The sequence below is a fragment of the Microcaecilia unicolor genome, chromosome 10 (genome assembly GCF_901765095.1).
Source record: "Microcaecilia unicolor chromosome 10, aMicUni1.1, whole genome shotgun sequence".
Lineage (NCBI taxonomy): Eukaryota > Metazoa > Chordata > Amphibia > Gymnophiona > Siphonopidae > Microcaecilia > Microcaecilia unicolor.
The window spans coordinates 144,540,350-144,561,301 of NC_044040.1; the positions used below are offsets into that span (position 1 = coordinate 144,540,350).

General features: G+C 44.3%; 1 protein-coding gene across 4 annotated transcripts in view; it reads right to left on the bottom strand.

The window, feature by feature from the left end:
- Positions 1–20,952, bottom strand: part of NGEF (neuronal guanine nucleotide exchange factor) — a 360,617-nt gene that overhangs the window by 247,301 nt on the left and 92,364 nt on the right. The window lies entirely within an intron of this gene.

The window sequence follows — 20,952 nt, forward strand, 5'->3', positions numbered from 1 at the left end:
TAGAGCCATGGCTGCGTCAGTGGCCCACTTGAAGTCAGCCACTATTGAAGAGATTTGCAAGGCTGCGACATGGTCATCTGTCCACATATTCACATCACATTACTGCCTCCAGCAGGATACCCGACGCGACAGTCGGTTTGGGCAGTCGGTGCTGCAGAATCTGTTTGGGGTTTGAATCCAACTCCACCCTCCAGGACCCGGTTTTATTCTGTTCAGGCTGCACTCTCAGTTAGATGTTCTTCGTAGGTCAATTTCTGTTATGCCCTCGCCGCTGCGAGGTTCAATTGACCTGGTTTCCTGTTTTGAGTGAGTCTGAGAGCTAGGGATACCCCAGTCGTGAGAACAAGCAGCCTGCTTATCCTCGGAAAAAGTGAATGATACATACCTGTAGCAGGTGTTCTCCGAGGACAATAGGCTGATTGTTCTCACCTACCCTCCCTCCTCCCCTTTGGAGTTGTGTTTTTTTCCTCATTTCTTTGCTTGTCATTCAACTGAGCGGGAATGGTCGCGCACGGGCGGGAAGACGGCCGCGCATGCGCGGTGGGCGTGCCCTGCGTGCGGGACCTCCCGTGAGATTTTTAGTCCGGTTTGAGGGGCTGCCGTGGACGTCAACCCAGTCGTGAGAACAATCAGCCTGCTGTCCTTGGAGAACACCTGCTACAGGTATATATCATTCGCTGTTTAATGATGTTAGTGATGTTTTCTGTGCAAAGATTTTTATGTATGTGAATTTGTAATCTGCTTATAATGATATGATAATGTGGAACATAAGATTCTATAAATAAATAAATGACCAGTCATTGCCCAAAGTGCATGGTCTTCATGTGTCCTATGCCATGTATCCTCCAGTCTCCCTGTATACCACTTACAAAGAAGTGGGAAAGTGTAGATTAAAACAGATATTTCACTAAAACAGTTTGAAGCAAACTAAGGTGAATTCCTTGCATTTTGCCATGACCATTGCCAAGTTATCCTAGAAAGTTAAGGATTTTGCTACTACTGTAGTAGATGTCCTGTGGATTCCGATAGGCTTGCAAAATCAAGATCTTTTGGGTAAAATTCAGCACACACAATTACAGCTCTAAGGTTCTCAGTGATTGTGAATGTTGGCCCCAGGCGATGAGTGCACTCAATGACCAACTTGTTCACTGTCACGATTGTGACTGTTTTCCTGGTTTGTGCTCCCCTCGCTCTCTGGTGGTCGGTACCAGCAATTGCTGTGGACTGTCTGTTGCTGTTTCCCAAGCCTATGTCAGAGGCTGGTCCGGTCCGGATCTTCCAGTCTGCCAGACTTGCTTGCCTTGTTTGTACCTAAGCAGCACCCGTACTTCTCTTGGATTTCCTGCAGCTGAGCCTCAGCAGGTGATGGTCTTTATTAGGCACCTGTGGGTTTTGCTACCTTGCCTTTGCATTGCCTAAGGTCTCTGGGTGAGTTGGTGTGCTCTGTTGCACTTCTGCCTAGTCTAGTTTCTTGTCCGAATTCCTTGTCTGGCTCTTGCTCAGTCTGTGTATAGTTTAGCTCAGGCTTTATTGATTCCTAGTCTTGTTTCTTGTCTGTTTGCCTTGTCTGGTTCTTGTTCAGTCTGTGTGTAGTTTAGCTGTTAAGCATTATTGCTTTTACCTTTCTTAGTGGCTGCTTGTCAGCTTTCAGTCCTGGTTCTTTAGTCTGTCCGCCTTCTGCCTAGTGTTGTATTATTTGTCTGTGTCCTAGCCTAGTATTCTGCCTTGCCTCCCATGTTATTTCTTTCCCCTCTGAACCCTAACTCTGCTTCAGTCAAGCTTGTTACATTGTCTCCTGTGTGAGAATCCTGAACCCTAACCCAGTTTTTGTCAAGCTTCCTCCTGTACCATGTGTCCGGTGTGAGAATCCTGAAGTCCTGCAGGCCGCCCACACCTAGGGGCTCAACCTCTGGGGAACGGCGGTCCCCGCAGGTGAAGTCCAGTTGGTCCAGTCCTGTCTTTCCAGCTTTGCTTGGCTATAACTTAGTTCCACTCCTATCTCTAGTCCTGTGTGTTCTTGCCTTGTTTGTCTGCACCTGCAGCTCCTGTCTTGTTGATTTGTTAGTCCAGTTCTGGTTGGGGGGGTTTTGCCTGCTGCTGCCGCTCTACAACAGCAGCCCAAAGGCTCACGTTTAGTCCAGTGTCTGAGAAGCCAAAGCTCGTGACATTCACAAGTCAGCAAGACCCACTTCTTGAGGTCAGGGGCAGCCCAAAGTAATCTGCTGCCTGAGGTGAGGAATGAAATGGCACCTCCGCCCTCCCCCCTGCATCCTGCCCCACCCCTCCCCCCAACTCCATCCTCAAAGCTACAATCATGGGGTAAGGTGATTGGGAATGACAGAAAACTAGAAACTGACAGGAGCCAAGCATTAAGTTTATTACAAAATTATGAAAATAAATAAACAATATATATTTATAAATTATATAGAGTATAATTATTCATTCATGGAGCATTCCCAGATCAATCAATAAAACTCTCCCAATAAGAGGTACAGAGCAGAAATAGAATGTTTTACTTACAACTCAACATACAAACTCTGATGTCAAATCAGTGACAGCAACACAAACTCCCTCCACTACCAGACACTGTGTGATGTAAGACAAAACGTTGCAAATAGACACTGAGAAGCTTACCATAACAGCATCAAATAAAAGAATCAAAGTGTACTAACTCTACCAATGAAAATTTAGCTCTGCAAATGTTCTAGAACACCAGCACACCTCCAGGGATTGGGGGTGTGGGTCGGGGTGACAGGCTCTTTTCCAGCTAGAAAAGACGAACCCTTACAGATTCTTATACAGAACCTAAATATCAACTGAATCCCTCATCCCTGTTACACAAGGAAAACACCGGCAATCACTTAGCAAATAAATATAAGATCATAAACTAGAAACATAATGAGGGGCATAATTGAACGCGAACGCCCATCTCCATGGGCGTCTATGTCCGAAAACGGGTATGTGAAGAGGCGGGACAGACCATATTTTCGAAAAAGATGGCCGTCCATCTTTCGTTCAGAAAATACGGTTTGGATGGACCAAATGATATGGATTTGGTTCTTTCTGAGATGGGCTTTTTTTTTTTTGCGATAATGGAAACTAAAACCGCCTAGCTCAGAAACGTCCTAATCCAAGCCATTTAGTCGTGGGAGGGACAAATGTACAACACTACCATAGCTCTTAGGGGTGAAGGGGGCAACTACATGTGGGTACAGTGGGTTTTAGAGGCCTCCCATTTACCACCACAAGTGTTACAGGTTGGTGGGGGGGGGGGGGGGGTGGGCCTGGGTCTGCCTGCCTGATGTGCACTGCAGTACCCACTAAAAGTGCTCCAGGGACAGGACTTGTTGCTGCTGTATAATCTTGGCACAGCGGTTCACACCTGAAGACTAATCTAGCTGAAAACGTCCTTTATTTGAATAAGCACGTTTACTCACAGTTAACTGCAGATCAGAGGTTGTGCCCCAGTGCTGTAACGTGGCTAACACATGAAAGGGATCTAAAAGTGTCTTACACAAATGGCCACTACCTCATGGACTACCGGAAACAAAACAGGGCACACTCTGACCCAGTAAGCAGAGGGAAAAGCACCATGGGAGTAGAGCCTACCAACTACAAACATTGTGAGCATGTAATACAAGCTAGTGGAATCACGGAGCCCAATACCCTACACCCACCACAATGCATTGCTGATGTGACTCTGCAGTGCCCTTAACAGAAAAGGTGTCACACTCACCCGAGACCCGCTTCAAAACCAGGATAAGGCTGTCAGAGGATAGAACACATTCTGCTGTCATGGAGGTAGGTACGGCATTTGAGGCTGGCATACAGGCTAAGAAAAAAAGTTTGTAAAGTGGGTTTTTTTGGTGGAAGGGGGTTAGTGACCACTGGGGGAGTCAGGGGAGGTCATCCCCGATTCCGTCCGGTGGTCATCTGGTCAGTTGGGGCACTTTTTTGGGACTTGGACCTGAAAAAAAAGGGTCCAAATAAAGCGGACCAAATTCTCGTCCAAAACGCCCTTCTTGTTTCGATTATCAGCTAAAGACGGCCATCTCTCCTCGGCTGCTAACCACGCCCCAGTCCCGCCTTCACCACGCCGCCAACACGCCCCCGTGATGTTTGTTCGTCTCCGTGATGGACTGCAGTTGAGGACGCCAAAAATCGGGTTTTGATTATGCCGATTTGGGCGCCCACGGGAAACGGACGCCCATTTCCCAATTTGGGTCGAAATATGGGCGTCTTTCTCTTTCGAAAATAAGCTGGAATGTAGACCACAAAAAAAAGGAAAACAAATGAAACCAGACGATAAGCAGTAAAACCCCAGAGAAACAAAAATGAATTTCCTTCAGTACAGAATAAAATACAAAAAGTGCACATTTTAAAAGCTGACATTATCTTTCTCTAAATATTAAAAATAAATGTATTTGTATCCTTGTTTTCTGACCATTTTATTGTTCAAATTGGGTTGGTCCTGGTTTCTCTTTACTACATGGGACTGCCTTTTACATGTTTAGTGTACAGAGCTTTGTATGTCTAGTAGCTCTATAGAAATGATAAGTAGTAGTAGTAGTACAAAGTACTTCAATTTTTTTATGTTTTCTCTGAGCCCCTTTCCAGGATCTCATTTCATTTCCTGTTCCTTCACTGCCTTGTCTTCTTCCTTATGCCTAACTCTGACACTGATCTTTCTGTTTCATTGTTGTCTCCATTTCTCTCATCTGTCTTTTTATGAACCTGTAACTACATTTCATCCCTACTTCTTCCCACAATCCTCAGTCCAGTCTCCTCTTTCATCTACTTATCAGCTTTCCACTTCCTACACTTTCCTCCCTTCTCCTCCCATCCCCACTCCTCTCTCATTCCTTCTCCTATTCCTTGAATTTCACTTACTTTCCAGACCCTGTATTCATTGCTTCCCAGGCTTCATCAATCTCTACTTCTCATCTCCTCCCTGTTATTCATTTCCCACCTCCGGTCCCTTTCTTATGTCTTACCCCCTTATTCAGGTTCCCATCCCCTCTTTTACCTCCCCTACTTCCACCCTCTCTAAACTATGTCACCTTCTTTTATCCCTCAAACACTCTTTGTAGCCCTCTTTTTCCCCTTTCCCCAGCAGCCACTGTCCCTACCTCTTCTCCCATAGTTCCTTCTTCACTTCCCCAGCAGCCTTCTCCAATTTTTTCTATCCTATCTTTCTTCCACTTTAACCCCAGCATCCATCTCTGTGCCTCGCCATCTTCACCTGCCCTATATGCCCATGTTTCCCCCCACCAACAATATCTGTCCTCCTCCTCCCACCACCAATGCCCTCCATCCATCCCCTGTATCAGGCTCATCTCCAAGCCCTAGTTCCCATCTCTCACTCACCCCTTGTTAGCCCTCAGCCCCTTTTACCCAGTTCCAACATCAGACAGGTCTCATCAGCCCCCTTCTCCTATCTGCTCAGCACCCCTAAATCCATTGCAGAGAAGGGAGCTCCTTTCTTAGCTCAAGCCACTCTAGCAGCTGTGTGGTGCCGGCAGCCAGGGTAACTAGAGTGAAGAAAGGAGCTCCCCACTCTATAGCTATTTTAGTGGTACCAAACCAAACAGGTAGTAGAAAAGAGCAGTTAGCACAAGTTGTAGTGGAACCAAAAGAGGCTGATGCACCACAACGATTTGAAAAGGGTGGCCCATTCCAAACAGTGACATTAACCACCACAATGACTACTGAAGGCAATATGAGATTTTCTACCAGTCAGTGCATCCAGGCTATAAATTTGGAAAGATCTGCATATTTTGTTTTCTAAATGCTGCAGAGACTCTATGGCAATGATTCTCAAACTTTTTGCATATTGTGAAATGCAAAACCTAAAGTCCAACCTCCTCCTAGATGTGCAGATCATAACTAGGACATTTCTCCATGGAAATCACAATACAATTATTCTGATTCTCATGTCATTGGAGTAATAGCAACATAAATCTCTTTACCAGGCATATTGTGAAATACAAAACCTAATCTAAACTCAACATACTTTTAGCAAACGTCATAAAACAGTAGCACTAATGCTATGATTCAAACAGCAAGAACCATATCTATTATAAGTACATAAGGAATGCCACACTGGGAAAAGACCAAGGGTCCATCGAGCCCAGCATCCTATCCACGACAGCGGCCAATCCAGGTAAAGGGCACCTGGCAAGCTTCCCAAACATAGAAACATTCTATACATGATATTCCTGGAATTGTGAATTTTTCCCAAGTCCATTTAGTAGCGATTTATGGACTTGTCCTTTAGGAAATCGTCTAACCCCTTTTTAAACTCTGCCAACATTCTATTCGCTTTCCTAGCCGCAGCAGCACACTGTGCAGGTTTCAGTGTATTATCAACGAAAACACCCAGATCCCTTTCTTGGTCCGTAACTCCTAACGTGGACCTTGCATGATGTACCTATAATTCGGGTTCTTTTTTCCCACATGCATCACCTTGCACTTGCTGACATTAAACGTCATCTGCCATTTAGCCGCCCAGTCTCCCAGTCTCGTAAGGTCCTTCTGTAATTTTTCACAATCCTGTTGCGAGTTAACGACTTTGAATAACTTTGTGTCATCAGCAAATTTAATTACCTCGCTAGTTACTCCCATCTCTAAATTATTTATAAATATATTAAAAAGCAACGGTCCTAGCACAGACCCCTGAGGAACCCCACTAACTACCCTTCTCCATTGTGAATACTGCCCATTTAACCTCACTCTCTGTTTCCTATCCTTCAACCAGTTTTTAATCCACAACAGGACATTTCCTCCTATCCCATGATAGTTCCCTGGGGAACTTGTAACAAATGAAAAATTCTGCACAAACATTTTGGAAATTCTGTGCATAGTATTTTAAAATTCTGCATCTTTATTTGTAATTTTTTTGTGTAGAATTTCCCCAATCATAAGGCCTAACAACTCCCCCAGCTTCTTCCTTTACCAGTAATATCACTCTCTAGGTTCCAGCTTCCCTGGCTGTCTCTCACCCCAACAACTTCAGGTTCCACTCTCCCCACCGTGGTTAAACTTGAACCCCTTCCCTGCCCCCAACTTTCTCTGCTCCCTAGTTATGTCTCTCCCCTTAGCCCCCAATTGCTTTCCATTGAAAGCAATGGAAGTAAAACCCGGCTGGCTAAATCCGTTCTCCTTTTTCTGGAGCCATATGGTAACCCTACCCAACCCCTACCTCTCTGTATTCTTTCTCTCCTTGCCTCCACATTACTGTGTTTTCCTCTCAGATATTGTTTTTTATTCTCCTCCCCTTGCAGCACACACCCACAGACTACTCATACAAATTTCCCCTCCCCTATCCTCCCAGATCATGTGGCATAAGGAAGAAGCAAGCTACTGTGCATCAGACCATATCCTCCTCCTCTGCTGGCCTGGGCCCAACTGCTGTACAGAATCCTGTGTAGTTCAAATAAGCAGTGGACCCAGGCCAGCAGAGGAGGAGAAAATGGTCTGATGCACAGCCAGCTTGTTTCTTCTTTATGCCACATGATCTGGAAGGACAGAGTAAGCTGGATAGGGGAGGGGAAATTTGTATGAGTAGTCTGTGGGTGTGTGCTGCAAGGGGAGGGGGATCAAAAACCTGACAAATTTTCTGACTTCTGTTCCCTGTGCAGAATTCTGCAAGGCAAGTACAAAATTCTGTATTGTCCAGGGATACAGAATTCCCCCAGGAGTAACCTATGGATAGGCAGTATTACAAATATTACACTGGGCCCTAAAATACCAAAATGCCAATTACAAGTAGAAGATGTGGGACTGCTGCAGATCTCAACACAGAAACTATATACAAACAAATATCATACCTCAGTCATACGCAAAACACAGACAGACTCTTACCAAATATAGAACAAAGGATCCCAAATTAAAGATAGAAATATGATGAAAAAATTGAACTGGGAACACCAAGAAGTTAAGGTCAGCATATACTGCAACACTGGAGAAACAATAACAAATGCATATACATCGATGATGCACATTTCCTGAAGCTATAATATTCCAGTTAATAAATTTTTAATTTATCCTCTCTCCTCCTGTCTTGTTCCATTCCCTTACTACACCTGTCTCTGACATATTGATCTTTCTCTTAAAGCTCTCTCCTCTCTTTTCTGCCTCTCTGTCCACTCAAATGTCACCCTTTCACTCTACTCCTTTTCATTTTTTTTTGTTACATTTGTACCCCGCACTTTCCCACTCATGGCAGGCTCAATGTGGCTTACATGGGGCAATGGAGGGTTAAGTGACTTGCCCAGAGTCACAAAGAGCTGCCTGAAGTGGGAATCAAACTCAGTTCCTCAGGATGAAAGTCCACCACCCTAACCACTAGGCCACTCCTCATCTACTTATCTACTTATCAACTTTCTATCTCCCTCTCATTCTGTAGCTCTCACATTTCCAATCTCATTCATTTCCCATCCTCCTATTCCCTATTATATTTCATCTGCTCCCCATTACCACATTTTTACCCTCTGCACTCACTATCCTCCTGTTACTCATCTCTTTGACAACTCTCCTATGGCCTCTCCCAAATGGATCCAACATTTCTAGCATCTCCCTTCCTTATCCCATGCTCCACCCTTGTAACCCAGCATCTCTTCCCTCTCTCTCTCTTTCTCTCCCACACATGCTTGAAGCCTGATCTTTCCTTCCCTCCCCCAAATCCAACTCTCCTCCCGAATCCAACAATTCTCCCTCCTTCCCTCCCCTTCCCCTCCCTGAGCATAACATCTCTCCTTCCCTCTCTTCCATCCCCCTGTCACGGTCGTCGACGTCCGTGCCTTGCTCGTCAGTGCCTTTCTCCATCTAGACCCATTAGATTTACCTGCAGTTCTAGTCAGTAGGGTGGTGGAGGCCAAGCTGGTAATGTCATCAGTCCTGAGCCCTTCTTAAACTGGCCTCTGCGTGCACTCAGTGTTCTGGCAATTACTCCTGATTGAGCTCAGGCCTGCCTCAGGCTCTGCTAGTTCCATCTGTTGTTTCTGGTCAGGCCATGGCCTGAAGCATTGCTGCAGCTTTCACCTTCTTGTTCTGTTCCAGTGTAGCCTGCTTTCAAGTCCTGAAGTCCTGAGAGCTTCTTGTACTTCAGCTGTGATTCCAATCATCCGCAGTGAGTCCTTGATCGCCGATTGCAGTGAGTATGCTTTGGGCTGAGTTTTGGACTGTGTGTGCTGGGATGACATGGAGTGCTGTGGGTACACAGCTGTGGCTGAGTCTCGAAGTGTCTTTGGACAAGGTGTCTGTGCTCAGAACGCGGAAGGATCCATGTGGGCTGTTCCTGGTTCCTGGTCACTGTGCTGTGCCTGTGTGTGTCCTTTTGCCCTGAGAGCAGTGGCTTGGGCATTGCTTTGCTTAAACCTGTTTGTCCTGGGAGCACTTGGCTCGGGTGCCTCAGAGATTGTTGTTGAGCTTTTGCCCTTGGCGCAGTGATTCGGGCATTGCTTTGCTTAACCTGTTTGCCCTGGGTGCACTCGGCTCGGGCGCTTCAGAGACTGTTATTGACCTCTTGCCCTGGTAGCCTTGGCTTGGGCAGTGCTTGCTTAAACCTTGCTCGCCTTGGAAGCACTCGGCTCGGGCGCTTCAGAGACTGTTATTGACCTCTTGCCCTGGGAGCCTTTGCTCGGGCAGTGCTTGCTTAATCCTTGCTCACCCTGGGAGCACTCAGTTCGGGCGCTTCAGTGACTGTTTTTGTGCCATTCTTTTGCCTCCTGTGAGCGGAGTGGTCCGCTCAAGTTCCCTACCTGCGGTGTGGATCTTCTAGAGAAACAATATTTTGCTTTGCTGCTGTCTCTCTGCTGCTTCCGATAGAGCTTGCCTCAGAGGTTCCGCAGCTTAGATGAGAGTCCTGACAGAATGAACCTTTATCTGACTGCTAGCGATCTTACCGCTTCCAGCTAAGAGCCCTTTGCTTTCTGTTGTCCTGCCAGGGCATGCCTTTGCTTATCTCTTGTGCTCTTGTATTGCCATTATTGTATGCTGTATGTTTTGCTTTGCTTTAGCTAGTGTTAGGATGTGCAACTAGGCTGCTTTTGTTCTCTTCCCTCTCACGTCTTTCTGAGTGGTTTGTTTGCCCTTTTGTCTTGCGTTCCTTCTGCTGCCAATAAAGCTACCTTAGTTCACCTCCAATTGCAATCCAGTCCAGTTCTTTGGGATACTCTATGGGACTGCGTCTACCCAGAGGTGGTAGATTGATTCTCACGCTGCCACCTCTGGGCCAAGGGCTCACAAATGACACCCCCCCTAAGTTTGACATTTCTCCATCCCTCCCTTCTGCCAAGAGTCCATCTCTCCCTCTGCCCTACCCTAAGTCCATCACTCTTTCCCCTGTCTGCTCTTCCTGAGTCCATGTCTCCCTGACTCTCTTCCATTCCTCTCCTTGTCCTTTTTCTCCCCTCTCCTTGTCCTTTTCTCCCCTCTCCTTCTGCTCCCACTCTAGAGCCTGACACCTCCCCCTCCCACTAGTCCATGTCTCCCTCTCCCCCTTCTTCCCCCATCCTCATAAGAACATAAGAATAGCCATACTGGGTCAGACCAATGGTCTACCTAGCTGAATATCCTGCTTCCAACAGTGGCCAATCCAGTTCACAAGTACCTGGCAAAAACCCAATTAGTAGCAACAATAATCTGTCCATCTCTCCCTCTTCCACCCTCCCTACTGAATCTGATCTCCCCCTCCCCATTGAATCTGACTTGTCTCCCACCCTCCCTTCCATTACCCCATCCCCGCCTCAGTTGGTCTAATGATTGGGCAAGTCCCTGCTTGTGGTAACAATGTTTCCAGAAGTCCACAGAATTCCACCTTCAACAATGACTTTGTTAGGCCTGAATTGCAAATTATTATGACAAGATCTATTTTAAAGATAATGCAGACATCTACCTTACTTTCTAGACTCTTAAATTTGTGTGATGCAATATCCTTTCCCTATTGCTCAGCTCATCCCTCCAAATTTGAAATTCATTGCTCAATAAGATCCATTTGTCTGCCATTGTCAGTGATAGTCTCATCATTTGCTCCAGCTCTAAGCAGAGATTCTTACATTTGGGGTTCAATGCTTTTGACTTCTTTGGTGAGATCATGTATTAGTGAATCCATTACAGTTAAGGGTGGAGAGACCAGAGCTTCTTCAACCACCATCTTGACTTCCTTATCCCAACTAGAAGGTGAACACTTAAAGATTGTTGAAAAAAGGATTAGCTGATTAGTGTTCAGTTTCACTGGAGTGTCAACCAGAACTGTCCCTAACAATATCCTTAGTACATTGCACCCCATGACCCATATCCATAGATTTAAATTAGGACTAGTGAGTATGAACATGGGTTTGTCTGAGATAATTCTAGTAGCATCCTCTAAACAAAGAATCTTGTGAGCTACAAGACCTAAAGAGAAATGACCTCTCACTGTGCTTGGAAGCACTGACAACTGAACTGCAAAAGAGGAAACAGTTTTGACAGTCAACTTCTAATAAGAACGAACTGAGATTTAGCATAGCTGTTATTGCTGAATATTGGCAGTCTATATCTCATTCTATTTTAAAGATGGAAAACAAAAACACATATGCCTCAACATTGGCAAAATTCAGTAGAGAATCCAAGAAATAATAGAAACCGGAACCGAGGATGACAGATGCTGTTACAAATACTGATGCAGTGTCTGCTGTAGTGTCTGCTGTACAAGAATGGCTCTCCCAGTCACAAAAGCACACGTAACTTCTCTGTTGGCTGAAATTGCTGGATTCTCTAAAGAAGTGACTGAATTAAAAAATAAATAAAAAGATCTTAAAGACAGAGCCTCACAGAAGGAAATATATAAGAAGAGCAATTTTGAAAGCAGTGCTTTCCCTGCAAAAATGAGATATTTGAAAATTGCACACCTTCAGGCTTATTTTCAAAAGAGAAGGGCGCCCATTCGACACAAATCGGGAGATGGGCGTCTTCCCAGGATCACCCAATCAGCATAATCGAAAGCCAATTTTGGGCGTCCCCAACTGCTTTCTGTCACAGGGACGACCAAAGTTCATGGGGGCGGTCGGAGGCGTAGCGAAGGTGGGACTTGGGCATACCTAACACATGGGCATCCTCGACCCATACTGGAAAAAAGAAGGGTGTCCCTGACGAGCACTTGGCCGACTTTACTTGGTCCCTTTTTTCTTATGACCAAGCCTCAAAAAGATGCCCAAACTGACCAGATGACCACCGGAGGGAATCAGGGATGACCTCCCCTTACTTCCCCAATGGTCCCCACCCTCAAAAAACAACTTTAAAAATATGTTGTGCCAGCCTCAAATGTCATACTCAGAACACACAGAAAATAGCTCTTATAAAATTACATGCAGGTAAACACAAATAAAAAGTATGCATAACCAAAGATTTCAACTACTTTATATGAGCTGTGCATAGGTGTTCCTTGGAGCATAGTATGGAAGCAGTGGACAGTGTTGCAATGTATCTGTGTATGTTTTCAAAATATGATCATATAGGCTTAAAGTACATGCACAAATTTATTTGGAACAGGGAGGGTGTGGGAGAATTTGGCACATAAGTACCTATATTGCCTTCTTAAAATACACACCCTGTTATGAAATTACCTCCACAAAGGGCAATTTTCAGACCTTTTGCTAAGCTTTCAGGCCCATGGGTACTTGGTACATGTGGAGGGGCATAATCGAACGCGAACGCCCATCTCCATGGGTGTCTATGTCCGAGAACGGGTACGTGAAGGGGTGGGACAGACCGTATTTTCGAAACAAAATGGGCGTCCATCTTTCGTTTCGAAAATACGGTTTGTACGGACCAAAATGCCATGGATTTAGTCGTTTGTGAGCTGGGCGTTTGTTTTTTTTAGTGATAATGGAAAATAAAAACGCCCAGCTCAGAAACATCCTAATCCAAGCCATTTGGTCGTGGGAGAGGCCAGGATTCGTAGTACACTCGACCCCCTGAATGCCAGGACACCAACTGGACACCCTAGAGGTCAGTGCGGTGGACTTCAGAAAAAGCTCCCACATGCATTGGTCCCTTACCACGGGTGCTGAGCCCTCAACCCCCTCTCCCAAAACCCACTACCCACAAATGTACAACACTACCATAGCTCTTAGGGGTGAATGGGGCACCTACATGTGGGTACAGTGGGTTTTGGAGGCCTCCCATTTACCAGCACAAGTGTTACAGGTAGGGGGGATGGGCCTGGGTCCGTCTGCCTGAAGTGCACTGCGGTACCCACTAAAAGTGCTCCAGGGACCTGCATACAAGCAGGCCTCTAGGACTTGTTGCTGCTGTGTAACCTTGGCACACCAGTTGACACCTGAAGACTAATCTCGCTGAAAACGTCCTTTATTTGAATAAGCACGTTTACTCACAGTTAACTGCAGATCAGAGGTTGTGCCCCACTGGCAAAGAGTCTTCCTGGTATTGAGATTAGCAGTAGGTCCGAGCTGGCAGAATGGTGTACAATGCCCTCTTTCAGCAACATTCAAGGGAAGAACTAAGTTCTGTAACATGGCTAACACATGAAAGGGATCTAAAACTGTGTTACAAAAATGGCCACTACCTCATGGACTACCGGAAACAAAACAGGGCACACTCTGACCCAGTAAGCAGGGGGAAAAGCACCATGGGAGTAGAGCCTACCAACTACCAACATTGTGAGCATTTAACACAAGCTACTGGAATCATGGAGCCCAATATCCTACACCCACCACAATGCATTGCTGATGTGACTGTGCAGTGCGCATAACAGAAAAGGTGTCACACTCACCCGATAGCCACATTAGAACCAGGAAAAGGCTGTCAGAGGATAGAACACATTCTGCTGTCATGGAGGTGGGTACGGCATTTGAGGCTGGCATAGAGGCTGGAAAAAAAAGTTTTTAAAGTGGATTTTTTTTGGTGGGAGGGGGTTAGTGACCACTGGGGGAGTCCGGGGAGGTGATTCCCGATTCCCTCCGGTGGTCATCTGGTCAGTTGGGGCACTTTTTTGGGACTTGGACCTGAAAAAAATGGGTCCAAATAAAGCGGACCAAATTCTCGTCCAAAATGCCCTTCTTGTTTCGAATATCAGCTAAAGACGCCCATCTCTCCTCGGCCGATAACCATGCTCCAGTCCCGCCTTCGCCACGCTCCCATCAACTTTATTCGTTCCTGCGACGGAGTGCAGTTGAAGACGACCAAAATCGGCTTTCGATTATACCGATTTGGTCGCACACGGGAGAAAGACGCCCATCTCCCGATTTGGGCAGAAATATGGGTGTCTTTTTCTTTCGAAAATAAGCTGGATAGGCCTATAGACAGATTTTGTAGATCAAGCCATCTGGTGGAACAACATATCAGGTGATGCTCTGGATAGAGTAACACCTTTTAGTAACATAGTAGATGACTACAGATAAAGATCTGTACGGTCCATCCAGTCTGCCCAACAAGATAAACTCAACATGAGGTATGATGTGATACTGTAAATTTGTCCTTGCCATTTTCAGGGCATAGACCATAGAAGTCTGCCCAGCACTGGCCTTGTTCTACAACTTCTGAAGTTGTCATCAAAGCCCCACTCCAGCCCATCCAAATCTGTCCAGGCACAATCAGGGCACAGACCGTAGAAGTCAGTCCTGCACTGACTTTGCTCTCTAGCTACTGAAGCTGAATCTGTCCAGTGATGATCAGGGCACAGATTGTAGAAATCTGCCCAGATTTGCTTCCAAATTATTGGTCTTGCCATCTAACCACCACTAAGTTTGTTTATGTTTATCCCACACATCTTTGAATTCCGTTACCATTTTCATCTCCACCACCTCCCATGGGAGGGCATTCCAAGTATCTACCACCCTCTCCATGATAAAGTACTTCCTTACATTATTCCTGAGTCAGCCCCCCTGCAACCTCAATTCATTTCTTCTAGTTCTACCACCTTCCCGTCTCTGGAAAAGGTTTGTTTGTAGATTAATACCGTTCAAATTTTTGAATGTCTGAATCACATCACCCCTGTTTCCTCCAGGGTATACACATTCAGGTCCTCAAGTCTCTCCTCATATGTCTTGTGATGCAAACCCTATACCATTTTCTTCACTTTTCTCTGAACCGCTTCAAGTCTATTTATATCCTTAGTAAGATACAGCCTCCAATACTGAACACAATATTCCAAGTGGGGCCTCACCAACAACTTGTACAGGGGCATCAACACCTCCTTTCTTCTGCTGGTTATACCCCTCTCTATGCAGCCTAGCATCCTTCTGGCCGTGGCCACCACATTGTTTCATCACCTTGAGATCCTCAGACACCATTACCCCAAGGTCCCTCTCCTGAACTGTGCTTATCAATCTCTCTCCTCCTATCTGGTACATCTCCCTTGGATTTCTGCACCCCAAGTACATCACTGTGCACTACTTGGCAATAAATTTTAACTACCACTAAACAATGGGAAAATAAACCACAAACTTACTGTGCTCAGCAACAAAACCAAAACCCTACCCCAGTTTAAACCACAACAGACCCTAAAAACAAAAAGTATTTCCTTACAAAATAGTACAAATGTGTATAGGATAGCAATGAATTAACAAACATGAAAATATTTATTGTATAAAACTACACTTTATGTATATTCATTTATTTTAGCTGGATATTCACTGCTTTTGAAATGAAGGAGCTGGCCCCTCCTCACACAGAGGGAAGAGTGTGCCCACCCCTCTCCTCTCTTTTCCAAGGAACCTGATCCCTGACTTCCAAGCCTTTCAGCTTAGGACAAGAGCACAGTTGTACCTTTGTGATATATTTATTTCTGTGAAAGACTTTGAGACAGCTTGACAGATACTTAGACTCCTGAGGTAGGCATATTATTGCTGAAACATGGGACCGTGTTGAATCTACTGTATGTGGTTTTTGACAATAAAGACAGTCACTTGTTCTGCCTCTGGAATCCCACATATGTTTGGTTGACCTATGTCCCTTCCCTATTCATTGGACAGTATATTCTCTGTAGGGTTCCTTCCTTGTTCATCTAGTGTTAAAAAATTAATGCATATATGGACACCTAACTCGCATGACTCAAACTCACTGAAGGCCATGTGATGCTGAAAGTGGGTGGTCTGGTATGTGAGACAGACTTGTGCAAGCTTACAGAGGAATGACTGAAGGGGGATGATTGATGCTGGTGGAAGGGCACAGAAGCAAGTTGATTGGGGCTAAGAAACACTGAGGGAGGAGGGAAGTCAAGACTATGGAAGGTTTTATAGGGGTATTTGTTTCCATAATGGCTCCCTAGCCATCCTTTCTTAACCCAAAAGGTTGAAAGCCATTGTAATAGCTCTTTCTTCTGATTGGGACTGGCTATTTCGGCTTTTCTTGAAAAAAAAAAAAAAAAGTACCTTTTTTGGGGCTTCATGTTTCCTGACCTGACTAGGGAGACCCAGAAGAGAAGGAGAAATTTTTTATTACTTCGCCCTGCTGTTCTTCATTTAGGTGCATTTTTTCTAAATTACGCTTGGAAATACATAATAAAATGGAAATTAGTAAAATATATATTTTATGAGCCATCACAATTATCTGCCTTTATCAGTGGCAAGAGTCTGGTCTCTAGTTCCCCGATCAGGACTGAGACTTGAGTATCGCAATACTATGGTTTGAAGGCATCTATGTTGCTTTTCCACCTTAGAGATACGATATTGGTAATTTTTATTACCTTTTGCTCCTTTTTGATTTTCTACTAGTCTTTCCTCCCCGCAATGTCATGGACTATGGACTATGATTTCCTATTTTCAAATGATGTATTTTTGAATAAAAGTAATATTATTTATGTTTTCAGTATTTCTACACAAATTGATATTCCTTGTATGATATTAAAGATGGCAATAAACATAATTTTTTAAAGCCATTGTAATATGCAAATATTATCCCACTGACTATATCAAAACAGGCCTCTAATCGGCTAAGAAAGAAAGGATTTCCATGTTCCATTTTATATAGTTTTGTATATAAGGTTTCTAGTTTCCTGAACCAATTCATTTTTTATCTCAAGAGGTGGATTGAATATCTGGAATAAAATCTCTTTCATTGTGTAACTTTGACCAAACACAGCTACCCATGACAGACAAGCAGTATGCACTCTTCATACAGAAATGCTTGTTTGTAGCAAAAAAAGTGCATTCTTATTTGCTGGACTCATCTATCAACTTCAGATCGAGCCATACAGAAAAATCTGCTGTATTACATGTTAGCCATGGATTGATTATCATCACAGTATACAGAGCCCTGGAAGTCAAAGGCACACAAGTTATTTACTTGCCTAAGTGGGTTCACAATCTAAGTCATACCCAAGACAATGGAAGATAAAGTGGCTTGCCAAGATCACAAAGAGGGCCCTTGGGAGAACACTGGTTTTCCTCATTTAAAACCACTTTCTCTAAACTACTCCATTTCCGGGGTCTTTTCCTAGCAATTCTTTTTCTAGGATCCTACTCTACTTTCCAAAGTGAGACCAAACACAATGTACTTTTTCTAGCCTAGTAAATGATTAATTTGCTAATAATTTCTTTTCCAAGAATTGTAAATAGTCAAATGAGCTGAAGGGGAAAGGAGTTGGATGATGATTGAGGAAAAAGAGAAAGTTTGTGAACACAAGTATCATTATGAGAATTACAAGTTCTTAGTATGATCCACTTTTTAAAATTAGAGTCATTTTTCCTTATGCAATAAAAAGGGTATAAATTAAATTGTTCTATGTTTCTTGAAACCCAATAACATGCAAAGTTGGAACAATGGGGTAAACATTTTTTTAACAAATAATATATTGAACCCTGTGCTGAATATCCATATTTGCCACTGACTGCCACTTGCTATCTCCACAGTGGCAATATTTGGCTGCTTCATGGATAGCCTAAGTGGCTTACTTTAGCCTTGACCTTAAGTCTGAACAATGTACCAAACACCTGTGTTTATTTGGTCTAGATTGTCAGCCAGCAAAGTGGCTAGAATAAGTTAAATGCTATTCCAGCCACTCGAGTTATCAGTAGCAGGGCCCATAGGAATAAAATGGGACATGCTGCAGATAACTCGAGCTAACCTTTAGTAAAAGACCCCCTAAGTGTATAAGTTATCTGGATAGCGACTGAGTATTTATTTATTTTGTTACATTTGTATCCCACCTTTTCCCACCTATTAGTAGGCTCAAAGTGGCTTACATATCAAATATCAAGTCTCTTGAGTATTGTGTTCAGTTCTGATTGTCCCATCACAAAAAGGATATAGCAGAACTAGGAAGGGTTCAGAGTACAAAAATTATAAAGGGGATAGAATACCTTTCTTATTATGAAATGCTAAACAGGTTAGGCCTCTTCACCTTAGAAAAAAAGATGATTACGAGGGAATAAGATAGACATTTATGAAATCATGAGTGGGGTGAAATTAATCACAAGCAAACTGAAAACAAATCATAGAAAGAATTTTTTCATGCAGTGTATAAGTTGTGGAATCTGTTGCCCACCACCCCACCCATTCCTTTCTTATATGAATAGTATTGGGCCATTCAGTCAGATTTCTGACTAATACTATCCATTTAAAGTTTGAAAATACACAGATAAGTTAATTATTCATTGGTCGCTGGTGAATATATGACTTCATTTGAATATTTGCCTGAAGGTAACCAGTGTTTTAAATAACCAAAGGGACTGGATGAGAGTAAAGAAGCATAAAATCCAATTGCGGAAACCCATGTTGAAATGACAGTAGTGATGCTCTCTCAGGGAAAGAGAGCAAAATAAGCTGGTTACATATGAGGGAAGATTAAAAAAAATAGACTGCCCTAGATAAGGAGAAATCATGGCTGTCAGCTGGGATGCTAGGTTACTAGTGGCATACCTAACTTGGTTGCCATCTGGAGCAGAACACCCCCCTCCTCCAGGCGCATCGCTCCCCCAGCCCTCCATTCTCCAAGCAGTAAGGGGGTATATTGAGCAGTCATGGAGCCGCAGTTTACAGGCATGCACCTGTTGCTTTGTCGGTCCCCTGCCCCTTCCAATGTCAACTTCCTGTTCTGGGGCAGGGGACCGACAGAGCCTAAAGCCATACACCTGTAGACTGTGGTTCCGTGACTTCTCAATGAACCCCCTTACTGCCTGCACCCAGGGTTTACTGCACCCACCACCCCATCCTTGATACATCACTGACCCTTGCCAAGAGGGGAGATTTTTAGGCCAGCCTGGATTTCTGTCATCCCCAATCTTGATGTGCTGTGGGACTGTAGCACTAATTTAAATGAGTAGAAATAGAGACTACAAATACCACACTGCTTTGGGATGTTCAAAACCAGAACTGGCTAGAAGAAGTAACTCCAGTGAATGAAATAGCAGCTTAAGCTTGTGGCTCTGTCCTGCTGAAGCAGTGATTGGCGACAATCTTTCTCCTTATGTCATCTTCCGAGTGGCCTGATAATGTTGCTGTGCATGGTGAGAGCGTTTCTCTGGGGGGGGGGGGGGGGGGGGGGGTCCCAATAGTGTTGTGACTGTTTGGTGCAGATCGAAGAAAGGTCCAAGATAGCACCAGTGCTATCTGAGGAGTTGAAGTGTGACTACAGTACAGACACAGAAAAGCAAGGGATACTGAGAGGTTCCCGTAGACTGGGAAAGCAGATGGCCGACCTTAAGAAAGAATTTGAATTTGCTACAGTGAGACAGGACATTAAGTTTGCCTTGAAGGACATAAGGCAGGATATAGGGGATCTCTGAGAAAAGCGCAAGAGGATATGGAATCTCGGATTATACATTGTGATACTAATGTGGATCAGCTAACTACCTCTATGGATGGCACCAGTAAGGATATTAAAGCTCTGTGGGATACAGCTGAAGATTTAGGAAACAGATCTCGGCGCAACAATATCAGAATACTTGCCTGAGGAGTCTCCCTTTAATGACTGTGAATTGCTGGTTGAAAACTTGTGTAAGTTTGTTTGGGGTCAAGGTGGAACTGATTCTGTTTCTAGTGATGTTAAACTGGGCAGAACTCACACAGCTCCTATTCCTCAAAGAGCTAATCAACATAAAGATATTATTGCTTGTGTGCATAATTTTCAAGTCACAGAGACAGTTCTGGCAGGAGCAAGTAAATGTGAGCCTCTGAAATGGAAAGGGGTGGCTGTGGAAATACACCCTGATATATCAGACATTACACTGCAGAAAAGGAGATATTTCAGAGGGGTCATTCAGTTTTTGCGAGAACACCATTGTTATAAGTGGGGCCTTTTTTTTTACTATTCAAGGCTCTTCATATAGAATGCTCTCTGCTGAAAAGGCTTGGAAGATTCTCCTGGAGCGCAACTTGCCAAATATACCAGAGGAGATCCTTGCAATGCATGAGCAAGTCTAAAGCCACTGTACCCATCTCTAAGTGGCAGCGTATGGCTAAAAGACGGCGTTTGTCACACTTACCAATTCTTCTTCCAGGATGAAAAGCCCTTCTAATCAGACATGACTGTGTTTTTTCAATTTGTAAGTTAATTAATGCCTAGAATCTCTCCAGTCTATTTTGGAAGTTTTTTTTTTTTTTTTTGGGGGGGGGGGGGGGGAGGGTTGATAATGTTATGTTCAGTGTTATGGGACTCTGTTTATTGGTGAGTGATGAGGAAAGGATATATTATATTATATAGATGTGTATTTGTGGAGAGTGGGAGGTTATTCTTTACTGCTTGTGCTTCCTATATTTTTCAGCTGCTGCACTGGAATGCTAATAGATGCTGTCTCTAGGGATGGGTCACCAGGAGTGGAGATGTCTGGTTGGGGTTTGGCTGGGGGGGGGGGGGGGGAAGTGTTGGGGGAGAGAATGATTGGGCTTGGAGGGTATATCTGAAGAGTTGTGGCTTCTCTAGTTGTGGCATCTTTCAGTCTGATGGGTAGAACTATTCTAAGAACTGGGACTTTTAATATTAAGGGTCTCAATTCTCCACAAAAGAGGGGA